Source organism: Petaurus breviceps, unplaced genomic scaffold (assembly GCF_028583685.1).
Source record: "Petaurus breviceps papuanus isolate PSGF00001 unplaced genomic scaffold, PetGlider_PUasm1.0 76, whole genome shotgun sequence".
NCBI lineage: Eukaryota > Metazoa > Chordata > Mammalia > Diprotodontia > Petauridae > Petaurus > Petaurus breviceps.
In genome coordinates, this window is record NW_027186473.1 from 4,940,256 (window position 1) to 4,951,075 (window position 10,820).

General features: G+C 36.6%; 1 pseudogene; it reads right to left on the reverse strand.

Annotated features, from left to right (window-relative positions):
- Window positions 1-7,922: 7,922 nt before the first annotated feature.
- On the reverse strand, window positions 7,923-8,700 carry LOC138174892 (homeobox protein VENTX-like; annotated as a pseudogene).
- Window positions 8,701-10,820: the final 2,120 nt, after the last annotated feature.

Here is a 10,820-nt window from a genome sequence, read left to right on the forward strand (position 1 = left end):
GAGAAGGATAGAAGAGTAGATAATATAACTAGGCTTTGATTAGTACAAATAATATATTTTATGAAGTAGCCAAATTATTTGAAATTATAAATAATTATGTGTAAAATATAGCAATTGGTTCCAACTCAAGGAGATATGCAAAGAAAATTGTAATAATGTGACTATGTCATGGATATATCATTGACATTAATTGGAATGTAGTTATAGCTAACATTAATTAACCTTTATATAACACTTTCATGTTTTCAAAGAACTTCACATATTTTGTATCATTTGATCCTCATAACAATCCTGTGAGGAAGATGCTATTATTATTCCCAATTTACAGATGAGGAGATCAAGATGCAGAGTAACTTGCCAATGAATATTACAGAGCTATAAAGTGTGTAAAATGGAATTTGAACTCTTGTCTTCCTGATACCATGTATTATACTCTATCCATTGCATCATCTAGCTGTCTCATATAAAGAACAACAATGACATCTTCCTTTAAGGTCCTACAGGACAACTTTTAGAACTTTGTTGTCTAAGTGTAGGAAGGCAATGTGGCATCTTAGAAAGAACAACTGAATCGAGAAACAACAGAACTTGGTTTGAATTCTTGCAAACCACTTCATTTCTTTAGGTCTTCACCTCCCTAGTTTCCTTATCTGTAAAATAAGGTTAGACTAGAGGATGTGAAAGGTTGCTTCTGATTCTCAATCCTATGATCCTAGGTGAAAATTTATTTTTCTGTGTGAGAAAGAATGTCTGCCAAGTCTTACTTCAACATATCATTGAGTTGTAGAAATGTTCATTTAATCTCAATGGCAATACCATCAAAGAGCAAAGTCTGAAAGGTACTACCATGGTTAGAAAAGCACTGAGTGCAGGCCCAGTAACAGATGATGACTGCTTTCTAGGGTCCAGTCTAGACTGGAGACTAAGCACTAGAGAAGCTCATTACCTCTGGATACTTGGTGATAAATTCTTTGGCAGTGGCAACCCATACCACAAAAATACATAATTTCCATCAGTGCTTTTTATTCCCCTTCCCCACTCTTTTGCCTTTTCAGGGAGAGTAAGAAAATGGCAGAAGAGGCAGATAATACCAAGGATTACACAGTTTTTAGACCATCTATAAAATTAACTTAGTTATTGGTACACTAAATGTGAAATCTTGATCTAATGATCAACAAATAGACATAATATAAGGCAATATATTGTAGCAGAGAGAGTAATGAGCTTAGAGTCACCAAGATTTGGGTTTGAATCCCACATCAGACAGTGAGTGTGTGACCTTGGTGTTAGGGGTGTGTGAATTAGGCTGCTTCCTTGTTACTTTAGGCTCTATGTTGACAAAATGAGACATTTGTAGATCATTTATCAATTAACAAAGGCAGGTTTACTTATTCAGAGCACAGAAAGGATATTCAATAAGAGTATCCCAGTACTTGGCTTGGGTAGAGATGTGACTCCCTTAATCTGGAAATATATCTGATCGCAGGTCAGGTTATGGTGATTTGCTTAGTTTCTGGATGTCTGCCAAGTCTAAAGGTCCTGGAATCCAAGTGGATAGCCCTTTTTATGCTCTTAGAGGAAACAGGAAATCATAGTAAATATAGCTAGAGGCTACCAGAAAGTTGCCAAGGGAGGTACAGTTTCAGCCTTAACTCCCTGGGCCTATCAAATCCTGTAGAAAGTTTTTTCATCTTTCATGGGAAAACCAGACCAACTTCCATAGGGAAGAAGGTCATTAGGACATTGATCCTACCACACCTGAGCATTTCATCTCACCTCTCAGAGTCTCAATTTCCTCATCTTTAAAATGGGAATGATATCATCACTCACAGAGCCTTAATGAAGATCAAGATAATATATTCAAATCACTTAATGAAGCCTACAGTATTATCTAAATGTGAGATATTATTGTTCCTGGAGGAACTGAAGCATAATAATTCTGATATTCCTACTAGAAAGAAAATTATAAGATGAAGGAACATTGTAGTCAAATGGAAGGATGGCTGACAGATGTTCCCTAGAGAGGAAATAAAGAAGTTAGCAGTTGGTTTTATTATGCATCCAAGGGCAACAAGAAATGTCATTTCCTAGAATATATTGTAGTGCTTATGCATTTTCAAAAAGACCATCATGAAAATAACCATGACCTATGCAGCAACATCTATTGCAGAAGATAAAGAGGCAAATGTATTTGTGAAAGAACTTTAAAATAAATTTAATACTATGCAGTGAATTCAGTGAAAAGGAGGGAGTTGGGTAGGTATGGTCTAAAAATTGTTAGAAAAAACAGACAGACCATTAGGAATGCAAAGCCAAAGGCCTATAGATTTTATAAAAGTCTATGAATCTGTATAAACAATATTTTCTTTGACAACAGAGTCAGGCAGTGCTGTATGTGTGGCAAGTATTAACTGATATTATAAAATATGAAATGTATTATATTTTAAGAGAAGAAATGACTAGTTACAGTTGTTCAATAATTTCTGAATTAGCTGTCTGTGTAGTCAGAACAAAGAACAAAAGCAACACTAAATATACAAATTTAAAAAAAAACCAAGAAGAGATGATATATGTTATTTGAGGAGATTCTAATATGACCTACTTAAACAAGATGTTCATGCTGAAACACGGGAAATGGATAAAAAGATATCAACATGGATAACCCTTAGAAAGTTTAAGCAATGGAAATTAATTGCTACAATGAGAAAAACTAAGCATTTTTTAGCTGAAGAACTGTTAAAATAGTTAGTATTTATATTGTGCTTTAATGTTTATGAACTGCTTTATACGTATTATCTCATTTTATCCTCACAACAACCTTTGGAGGTAGTTGCTACTATTATACACATTTACAGTTGAGGAAACTGAGGCCAAGTGATAATCCCAGGATCACAGAGCTAACTAGTGCTTAAACCAGGATTTGAACTTTGACTTTAGCTACCGAGCTATCTAGTTATCTAACAAACACTTGATCTCCTTACCTCAAAGAGCAAAGATATGGAAGCAAAGGGGGAACACAGGTTTAGAATAGAAATACATTTTTATCATCTTATAGGAGAAAAAATAGAAAGGTTATTAGTAGTATCAAGTTATAGAATAGAAAAGAGAGATAGAAGGAAAAACAAACAGAGAAAGCGGGGTGAGAGTCCCTAGTCAAATTATTCTAAGGGCATTTAAGGATGAAGCTGGAAGGATGACAATGAATATACAAAACAGGGAAGGGTTAATGGGACTTTGTTATAAGCTGTTTTTATCCATCAGTGACAGTACAACTATAGAATTGTAACCCCATCACAATTTCTCATGACCTTGATAAACAATTAGGAATAACACTAAAGAAAAACAAGTACGAATAAAGCAAATAGAGTAAGATATGCAGAAAGTTTTGTTCAGAAGGTAACACAGTTTTGATGGTATTGAAAAACAATTCTCAAACTAGTTGAAAGAGGGGAAATACACCAATATTTAGAAAGAGTGATAAATATTATGAGTATAAAAAAGAAGACAAAAAATGAGAAACTAATTTTGTGACTATTTCCACATATCTTCACACATTAATGTTTGATGAGAGTTTTTTAAGGGAACAAATGATATTCTACAGTAAACCACATTTTTTTCAACTACCAAATTAGAAAGTTTAAAGAATACAACAGGATCATGGTATGCTCCCATTTTACTTGTTAGACTAAGGCATTTCACTTGGTAGAGAAAAATGCTTCTTTGCCTTCTCTTCCAACAAGCCATCTCTTATGCATAGGTCAAAATCTGTAGAAGATTGTTTAGAAATGCAATCTTTGATATTTTATTTGACAGCCTTCTGTTTATTAATTTTAAGGCAGGGATCAAACTGGGAGATTCATTCTCACCAAAGGTGATTGCCAATGTCATGAATTATGTATAGTAAAAAGTACATATGGAAGGGAGATTCTCTTTTGAGAATGAGGTCTGTAAGACAAGATTTTCCTGTTTGCAGATGTCATTGTTCAGACTGCATCAAACTCTGGAGTATGGTAGAACTTTCTAAATAAGAACAAGAGAACCTGTCACAAGGCGTAATGGAACTGAACAAATGATAGATATGAAATCAAAGCACTCGAGTTCAAATCTCTTTTATGTGGCTTATTACCTATAAAACCTTGGACAATTTTACTGGACCTCTCTGGACCTTACTTTACTCATTTATAAAATGAAGGGCTTAGAACATATGATTTCTAAATATATATTTTTTTACTCACACAAATTAAAAAAAGGCAGGGTGCTTTTGTCTGGACCATGAATTCTTAACCTGTGGTCCATGGACCCCCATGGGATCTATGAGTGTATTTCAGGAGGTCTACAAACTTGGATGGAAAAATTATCTTTACACAAATATAATTATTTCCCTTTTTAATCTTATGTAATTTTATAAACTTAAAATATTTGCTGAGGAAAGGTCCATAGGCCTCACCAGGCTTCCAAAAGCACTCATAACACCAAAAAAGGCCAAAAATTCTTGATTGAGACTATTTTAGTCAGAAAACTCACTGAAATGGTTTGAGAGTACATGTTTCTTGGAGAGAAAATATGTGTGGACCATGAACTTGGCTCAAAATTAAATATAAGGGAACAGAGGGCTGGATTCTTTTTGGGAAACTGGACAACACTTTTGATGAGCACCGGCTTCTCCCTGAAACAAAGAATGAATACTTTTAATACCAATATTCTTCTTATAGTGTCATACCTATGTGAATAATGGAATATTATAGTCTCCAACAAGACTGAAAAAGTTGCAGTTCACCAAAGTTCAGTGAAACCTTAGGCATAAACAGAATATGGCATATTACCAGGGAATGGTTGTGGGACAAAAGCTACTGAAGCTGCATAAAGATGTCATTTGAGACACATGACTAGAAAAGACACAATGAGGGATATCTGATGGACAGTTTGTGTGTTTCACTAATATCCATTCAATGTACAGAGACTTAGAAGAAGGCTCCCATTTCATGGGGTTTTGAGAATATGTGGATAAGGAATTTACTAGATAAGAAAGCATGGAGCGTTTGCATTCTGCAACATTGCAGAAAATATAAATGTTGATTAATTCCCAAATGTATCAAAGTTTTGGAATGATAAGGAAATAGGTAACTACATCCTTGAGTATTGAATAAAAATGCTATGACTGATGGACTTCTTACTGCTTACACAGCATATCTGACAAGGATAGGAATAACCATAGAATTAAGAAAAAAATAAAAAAAGATCAAGGGGCAATCAGTTTGCTTTACTACCTCACTCCAGTACTAATGGATTATTTCAATTAAAAAGAGTGTCATTGATCTATACCTCTAAAGGACTTAAAGCCAAATATTTGCCTCAAGTCTCTCCTTACTCTAATCTATCCTCCACTCAACAGTCAAATAAACCTTTCTGAAGCAGAAATCTGATCATTTCACATCCCCTTCTCCCATTTTATAAACTCCAAATACTCCTTATGACTTCCAGGAATCAATATAACATCCACATATTTAATTATCCAGGTATTTAATATCTTTCACAATCAAGCCCCCTCCTACTTTTTCAGTCTTTTTATATCCTTCTCTCACCGTATATTCTGTGATCCAGTGCTATTGACCTCCTCAATCTCTAGACTTCAGGCATTTTGATCCTGATCTCTTCATTATTGCTGGAATATTCTCCTTTATCATCTCTTACCTGCCTACCCCCCCCCCCCCCCCTTTCCTGGTTTCCTTCAAATCCTGAGGCAGTCGAACTACTTCTAACTGCTTCAATGTTCATAAATTTTTTTGGGGTTTCTTTTTTTTTTTTCCTTTTTTTTTATTTTTTTTTTTTTTTTTTCCTTTTCCCCCCCTTTACCTGCCTCCCCCCCCCCCCCAGCTTTCCTGGTTTCCTTCAAATCCTGAGGCAGTTGAACTACTTCTAACTGCTTCAATGATGATAAAGTTCTTAGGGGTTTCCTGTGTCATTTTCCTGTATAGGAATGTATATAGTTTAGCCTTTTTAAGCCCTAATGATTTCTCACTAATGTTAATACCTTTTTATGCTTCTCTTGATTTTGTATCTGAGTGTAAAGTTTTCTACTTAATTCTGCTTTTTTTTTTTTAAAATCAGGGATGTTTGAAACTCTTCTATTTTGCTAAATATACATATTTTCCCTCTGTTGGAGTCTACTCAGTTTTGTTGGGTAGATTAGTCTTGGTTATAATCTTAGCTCCTTTACCTTCCAGAATCTCATATTCCAAACGTTCCCCTCCTTTTAAATCTGACTGCAACTCTATAGTATTTGAATTGTTCTCCCCAACCCTGGTTTTTGAAGTATTATCTCCTTGATCTGGGAACTCTGAAATTTGGCCTGAAAATTCCTCAGGTTTTTAGTTAGGTATTCCTTTCAAGAGGTGATGGGTAGATTCTTTTAGTTTTTACATTATTCTCTGTATATAAGATATCTGGGCATTTTTCCTTGAAAATTTCTCAAAACATGATGTCGAGGTTCTTTTTTTATCAGAATTTTCAGGAAAACTAGTAATTCTTAAATTATTTCTTCTTGATTTGTTTTCTAGATGAGTTGTTTTTCTTATGAGTTATTTCAAAATTTCTTCTATTTTTCAGTTTTTTTTCACCTTGTTTTATGGTATCTTGATGTCCCAAGAAGTTGTTAGCTTCCATTTGACCATTTCTAATTTTTAAGGAGTCATTTTCTTCATTGAGACTTTGTACCTCTTTCACCATTTGTCCATTTCTGATTTTTAAGGACTTATTTGTGTGTGTGTTCCTCTTTTACCAAGCTGTAAATCCTCTTTCCCTTATTTTCTTCCATTGCTCTAATTTCTTTCCCCAATTTTTCATCCATTACTTTGATTTTTAAAATAACCGTTTTGCTCTTTTTTAAAAATCACTTTCTTTAGCTCGTCTAGGAATTCCTGTTGACCTTGTATTCAATTTGCATTTTTCTTTGTGGCTTTGTTTATAGATGTTTTCAAGTTGTCATCTTCTGAATTAATATATTGAGCTTCTTTGTTATCATAGAATTCTATGGTCATTTTTTAGTTGTTGTTATTGTTGTTTTCTCATTTTCCTAGGCTATTTCTTGATTTTACATTTTATGTTAGAATGGGGTGTTGCTTACTTCTTAGGGAAGTTGGAGGATATTTGGCCTGATTTTCTGCCTTATGAGCTTCTACCGTTTTTATAGCTTAGTAGATGCTTATAAAATTTTGGTGGTTCAAAGGTGGTGTCATATGGGGACAAGCCTCGGCACTTCCCTCCTTATCTGCACTCTGGTCCTTATATAGGTAGTGTCCTTGCACCCTCACAACCACAACTTCTCCTATACATTTTGTAATTACTATCTGGAACTGGGTAATGGGTGACAGAATTTGCAACTGGCACCTGATCCTTTAGTCCCAGCACAGTGAACCCCTAAAATCTCTCTTACCAGGTTTTCAGTCCCCTTACTGACCCTGTGGGCTTGCTACTGCCTCCACTGATGTTCCTGTCATGGTCTTTTGGACCACAACAAGTACTTTTTCCACCAGAGACTCATTCCTGGTCAACCCCCAGCCCAGTATATGCAGACTTCTCTTTCTGTCTTTCTAAACTGCCCTGGGCTGCAAAAATGACTCAGTGTGACTTTTTTATTAGTTATGCCTCTCAGAATTTTATCGGATGCTTTTTTTAAAAACATGACTATTCTTTAACATATCCATAAATTATTCTTTCTGTACATAATATACTTCAACAAAAATTTGCAAATATATACATCAAATTCATATTTGGAGGGCCTGGGGGGGGGGCGGCACAAGAAGCCAGAGGAAAGAGCTTTCTTCAGGTATTGTATCAAACTTGTGTCCTGGCGGGGTGCTGTCCCTTATCTCCCTCTTTCTCAGTATCAATGTCACCCCCCAAAGTAGGATGGACCTCCAATGTCACAATGCCCTCAGGAAGGAAGCCTGGTCTGGATGACCGCTAAGCAGACAGTACAGACGGGATGGCAGGAGGGGCCACTTTGCAGGAGCTGGGGGGTAAAGACAGAGATGGCAGAGATGGGAGGGCCAGGCTCCCAGCAAAGGGCTGTTCGATCAGGCTGGGTATTGGGAGCTGTGGCGAGCTGGGGTACACGTGGGGCAGGCCTGGTGGTGGCACCAGTACAGAGTGCAGAAGCAGGGGACCGTAGACGTGGAGGCCTGGAGGAGTTGCGGGGGGGCCTCAGGTCCTGCATCTGGCGCTTCAACTTCATGCGCCAATTCTGGAACCAGGTTTTTATCTGAACTTCAGACAGTTGCATGCCTCTTGGCATCTCCCAGGTAGTGGTGGTGTTTGAAGGAGCGCTCCAGAGTGCTGATCTGCTTGGTGGTGAAAGCAGTGCCAAGGCGGCAGGCCTCCCGACCATGGGGCTTGGGACCCAGTCCCTCCCATGGCCCACAGCGGCCTCCGCTGACCTCAAGGGAAACCTCCTTGCCCAGAGGACTGTATTTGACTGAAGAAGTCCCTCCAAAGGTGGTGGTGGGTAGTTGTGGGGCCTGGGAACTCGTAGAAGAGTCTTTTGAGCCCGATGTATCAGGGGGTGCCAAAAAAAAGTTCCCCTGTGAGGACCTGGGGGCCTTGGACTAACCCTCTGGTGGAAGTCTCAGAGTGACCTTGGCGAAGGTGTGAGCGTTTCTGGCTGCTTTGGGAGAGCCATTCCACAGAAAATGGGGCCTTCATCATTAGGATGATGCTGGACACCAAAGGGCCTTACTTTGACTCCCTGATGCTCTTTTAAGAGTCATTTAGAGGGTGGCTAGGTGGAACAGTGAATAGATCACCAGCTCTGGAGTCAGGAGGACCTGAGTTCAAACCCAGGCTCTCATATAGAGTGTTGTGTTGGGAGAGTTCAGCAAAATATTCTGACTTCACCCTGCCATCTTGGTTCAATCCTTAGTAATTAATTTTTAAATGAGCAACAGAAAAGACATTGAAACCAACTATAGTAATTTTATTCGCTTTAGCCAATGGAAATGAAATTAATTGCCTCAAAAGAAAAGACAGTAAAATCAGGTATAATAATTTTATTCAATTTAGCTAATAGAAATAAAATTAATTGCTTCAACCTGGAGAACAAAGAAACTCATAAAGCACCACAGTTCACATTTAACTTACTTGCTAAATGGAGAGAGATGACTGACAAAGGTAACAATGGGTTAGATTATAAACTTGCTTGTAAAACCTTACAAGGAAGTACAATAAACAATTTAGGAATAGTTACATTTTATAAAACAGAGAAAATCAATGAAGGTCAAATCCATTCTAAACGAAGGTTGCTAAGATATCCAACTAAGCAACATTATTCCAGGAGCTTTCATGGAGGAAAAAGTAATATTACAAATAGAAAAACAAATGGATATGGCTTGTGCTAGCTACTTCAAAGATAACAATTTTCTACATCAAGATACGGCACCCATCACACTTGGCTCCTAACATTACAGTTCCCTCTGTGGTTCTAATGGAGGTAAAAATGGTGCTTAATAGAAGAAAGATGTGAAAAGCAATCATGTTGTTCTATGTATGAGGTGATACAATTGCCAGGGCATTGAAGTCCTGATAAACAAAGCATCTGAAGAAGGTGATGATATTAAAAAAATAAGAAAAAAAATCCCAGACCACAACAACAAAAGTGATCAAGGGAATATTAGTAACTACTCAACTATATGCTAAGTCTCCTGTCTATATAAAAGCTTATAGAATCATCTATATATAAATCAAGAATATTCTTAATAAAGATTTTGTTTTTAGGGAACAAGCTGGCTTTCTCAAGAGAACAGCAATAGTCTAGGCCTTTACTATTTCATCTGAGAAAGCATTGTTCTTTTTGTTTGTTGATTTAAAAATGCATTTCATTCAGTAGAATAAAATACTGTATTTAAGGCTTCTTTCCTACGAGAAAAGAGATAACTCTTTTCAATGATAGTAAACATCAGGAGAGTCATAGAACAGGGCGATGTAGGCTTGATAAAGTGTTTGCTATTGTGGAAAAAGGGATTCAGAACCAGATCCAGGTTGAAGTGGAATACTGAGGTCTTCCAGGTGCTTTTGTCCATTGGTTACATTGGTTCTTGATTACATCAAGCCTCAGAACATTACAGAAACTCCTGGAAAAGATGTATAATAATTTAAAGAATTTTAAAGATGTATAATATTTTAAAATAAATTTGGTCTATCTACACAGGAAAAGTCAAGTGGATGAAAAATGTTTGTTGTTCAGATTTCAACATGAATTGGAATGGGCACTCTCCAGCAATAGGTATATATAGAACAAACAGTATAGAAGAACAAAGAGTTGGATTTAGGGTTGAATATTAAGAGAACAGGAAGGATTGCTTTTGAGAAACAGCAAAGTTCCTTTACTGATTTTAAGATTCCTGTGGAAGCAAAAGCCAGTTCTTTAAATATGAATATTCTCTTTTGCTATAAGGCAATCAGTCATGGAATAAAACTACATCAAAGTTACCACAAGTATCTATCACAAAGAGGGCAACAGAGACACATCGTGGATGTGAGGAAGATACAACATATAACCAACAAGGAATTCCAAGGAAGAACAAGAAGAGAAGACATGATGAATTGCATGATAGGAATATAAAATGTCCTGAGCAAGAATGAAGGATGGTACATAGATAGTCATTGTCCCACTGGTACCTGCAGAATGTCAAGAGAAGGCAAGGAAAGCTTCCAGAATATCAGGCAGATCACCATGATGAATTTTTACAAGGATATGGGCAAGAATTTCACAGAATGGGCAGGAAAGGATGGGATAATATTTTCATTGTAAAGAATCCCAAATTGAT